This window comes from Rattus rattus, chromosome 13, assembly GCF_011064425.1.
Source record: "Rattus rattus isolate New Zealand chromosome 13, Rrattus_CSIRO_v1, whole genome shotgun sequence".
NCBI classification, from domain to species: Eukaryota; Metazoa; Chordata; class Mammalia; order Rodentia; family Muridae; genus Rattus; species Rattus rattus.
In genome coordinates, this window is record NC_046166.1 from 43,949,567 (window position 1) to 43,953,937 (window position 4,371).

Below are 4,371 nucleotides of genomic sequence, written 5' to 3' on the forward strand. Positions count from 1 at the left end.
TTGCCGCAAGAAAGGTTGACGTGTAAGTATCTCTGTGCCATGTTCACTCGTTTTGTTTGTATAAATACTAGGAGTGGGACAATGAGTTGTATGGTAGATCCACTTTCATTGTGTTTTTCTCTTCCTTAGTCTTTGTTTTGTTGTAGTGTATTGTGTGCTTGTGACTGCATAAGAGTATATACCATGTCCACAGGTGCCCTCAGAGGCCAGAAAAGGGGCATCATGACTTCAGGAGCTACAGTTATAGGTAGTAGGAAGCAGCCCAATAAGGGGGCTATGAATGGAAATCAGGTACTGAAGGAGAGTAGAACGTTCTTTTAGCTGCTGCGACATCTCTGTCTCTCCCGTCTCTTGTCTTTAGCATCCTGATTTCTATAGTCTCAGGACTAGTTTCTGTTCTACCCCTTTGTGTGTAAGGGTTTCTTATGTCTTCCCAACAGCTGTTGCTGTTTCTTCATGGTTGCCATTATGACTGGGATGAGAGGGAATCTCAATGGAGATTTAGTTCAGTTTGTCTGATACTTAGGAAGGTCGAACCTTTTATTTTCATGTTTCCATTAGCTGTTTTGCATTTCAACTTTTGGAGACTGTAGAATCATTTTATTAGCCTGTATTTTAGTTGGGACGTTTGATCAGTAATTTAACTTTTTAATTACTTATTTTAAACTTTTAAATTTTAAATTACTTCTATATGCTAAATTTTAATTTCTGTCAAATATGTAACTAGCAGAGATGTTCTCCTACCTTGAAATCTGACTCTTCACTCATTAGATGTTGCCTTTGCTGTGGAGAAGGTTTCTAATAAAATGATGTCCCATTGCTCAAATATTGCCATTACTTCCTATGTGACCATAGTCCTATTGAGAAAGTACTTGTCCATGTCTATAAAGTGTTTTTCCTGTTTTTTTCCTCTGGTAGCTTCAAAATGTCATGACTTAAACTAAATCTTTGATCTATTTGGAGATAACACAGAATGAGAATCTAGCTACATTCTACACAAGGATATTTAATTTCCCCAGCACCATTTGTTAAGCAGGCAGTCTTTTTCTGTAATGTACTTTTTTGCTATCTTTGTTCAAAATCATATATCTAGATCTACACGGGTTTATATCTGTATTTTCTATTCCATTGATATACATGTCTCAGTACCATGATGTTTTCTTACTATGGCTCTGGAGTAGTACTTAGAATAAATTCTGGTGACAGACTCAGCACTGTTCTTACTGCTCAGAATTGTTTTGTTATCCAAGGTCTTTCATACGTACATACGAATTTCAAGACTGTATTTTCTATTCACAGTATGAATGCTCCTGGAATTTCGATGAGGATGGCCTTGAATCTGTAGATTATTTTCTCTGGTATAGGCATTTCACAATTCTAATCCTTTATATCCATAAGCATTGTAGGTCTTCCCAGCTTTTAGTGTATTTTATTTCTTTCTCTAACTTTTTTTAAATATGGTTTTTGTTATTTGCTTGAGAATTTCATTTGGTATTTTTGATCACTTTTACATTCCCATTTCCTCATCAATCTTCCTCACCCACCAAAATTTGTGTTCTTTTAAAAAGAAAATTAAAATATAATTCCCCTTTCCTTTTCTTCCAACTCCTCCCATTACTACCATCACCTGCTTCATCTGAAAATCATGGCTTCTTTTTCTCTAGTGTTATTGTTACACATGCATATTCCCCTTATAAAATGTCTAATCAGTTCTTCTTTTATAATATTGCTCAAACCTAGAATTATTTGCCTCTCTGTCTGGAGAATCAATTTATTACTGAACATGGTGCATAAAAGAATCCAAATGCTATGTGTTGCCACTTCTTTCTTATTGATCTGTCAATATTTGTCTTGTAAATCGTATGCTTTGACTGCTGCATATATATCTTATAACATCTTTCTTATCGTATATAACTTTGACTGGAAATGGGTTTTCTCTTGCCATGGCATATGATATAAACGTGTGTTCATGTAAATGGAATAAATTTCAGCAAACAGAATTCCATGTAAAGATTAACTTTACACTTATAAGACATACAGAATTACTAGAAGTTGAAGGAGAATCATCAAATCAACCAATAGCAACATCAGAGTATGGCCCAGAGGCATACTGATTGGAGATACAGTCTATCAGACAATGTATGTCTGCTGGTCAACTTTGTGATACTTTATAAAGAAACTTTTAGAAAAAGGTAGAGAAAACATCTTGTGTATTGTATGGATGCATCACTTCTCAATTAAAAAGCCTATGGCTTATGATTTAGGCAAAAAGTAGAAAATGGAACATCAGGGAGGAGAAAGGATTCTGGGAAAGAACAAGGCAGGAAAGATGTGAGGAGGTGACTGCATTTTACCTGCTCATAAGTGACCAGCCATTTTGCAGAATGTAGGTTAAAATAATTGGGTTATTTTAATTATGATCTAGTCAAAATACACCGTAGCTATGTGGCCAAGATATTTATAAATATATTTTGAGTTGAGTCTTATTTCTGAGAACATGGGCCTGGGAAGAAGAACTGGACCTACCTTCAACAGAAAACTAATTAAAGTAAGGTTCTGACCAAATTAGATTCTGTTCACAGCTAGTGCGAGGCAAGCTATAAACAATATGCAAATCCAAGGGGCTCTGGATGTGATAAGACAGAAGGATAATAGACACACTGATAATAGACACACTGGCAGAAACAACCCTTGCACATATTAAAACTCCTTACAAAAGTGACTATACTCGTTTCTATGATCTGTACCACACAGCATGTTAAAGACATTCATCTCAGACTGCTGTCTTTTCAATTGCCTGCCAGGTAATGGCAGCTTTAGTCATGCCTATACTGTAAAAATAACAATTTTACTATTCTCCTCCCCCAACTTCTAAATTTTGTTGACAGTCTTTTTCCCACTTCATGGCTAAGAAAAAGCATCTGCACCTACAGATGTCCAGTTATTCACCGACATTCACTGAGAGTGGTAATAAACATTAGTGGACCTTCAGTTTCATAGACTTCCTGATAGGGGGGCAGAATGATTTTCTGGGACTTTAAATACTTTCAGTCTTCCATTGCACACTTGAATACTGAGGAAATAAACATCAATGAGGTCCTGCAATATGAACAAAAGTAAAGAACATACACTAAATTTTTCCATATTTAAGGAACAAGAGGAATAGAAGTGAGAAAATGAAATATATTCATTTTAAAGTTATTAGAGCATAGGAAACAAGGGTGAGTTATTGAAACTTCCTGATTTCGAAAAGATATAGGCACATATGGGAAGGAGCTCAGCTGATTGCCATGTTCTCTAGACTGGGAAGTTTTCATTGCTAGGTATATAAATCTAGAATTTACTCCACGACAAACAAACAAGAGGACTTACGTTCTTTTGTCATGGGAGGTCTCAAATAAAAGTTTTTGCTCAGAAGATGGGTAGAACAAATGAGTCCTTAAGAGAGTCATATTGAGAAAAGACCATGGGCATTGCTTCATCTGCTGGTAAGCTTTGTGATAAAAGCATAAACATAATTAATATATGATTATGTTTGTACTTTCCATAATTTTTTCTAATTGTATATGGAAAATGGTGATATACTTACTATTCCAAGCTTTCCTCTATTGTGTTGGGTGGCTATGAACAGATTTCAATGTGTTTAAGTACAGGCTTAATAAGAGAAAGAGTGGGTAATAACTTGGTAGAAATTAATGAACTGATGTAGCTTTGATGAGAAGAATAGATAAAAGATGGCATGAGATAAAATAACCCGCCAGACTCTGTTTGGTCCTGTACTACCTTTTGAAAGACAATATTATATTTCTCAGGATTTGGGAGCTCTGGGAGAGTCAGGTACTATGAATATGGTTAGATGGTCTGGCTAAAACATTCCTTCCAGCTTATAGTAATATCGCATACTTCTAGAATGAAGTCTGCACATTAATCCTGAAAAACTTATGTTGGTGCAGTCTCTACAGTGCCATGGCAGTGATGGATAATTCTTTTCTGTTATGGCAAAAGTCTTAATTCTAAAACAATTATCAATTTTATATGAAGACAATCATGTATAGTGATAGCAAATCGGAATTTTTAACCACGGTTTCATGATTTTGTCCTCAAACGTCTTTTCCTGAACCTTTTCCTTCTGGGTGTCCGGCTACTCTGTATGGTAATGCTTCTAATTTCCTACTTGATCCCTCCCCCTCCCCAAACAATCTGGCATTCTTGTCACTGTAAAAATGTCTTTCCACTCAAAGCAAAAAGGCATAATATTGCATACCACAGTAAGAAAGGTAGCCAGTCATATGGGGACCTCCTTCAGACACTCCGTTTTTAGAATTTTTTGCAGGGACATATAAGAGGTCACCGTATCTTTTCTGGCAGCTC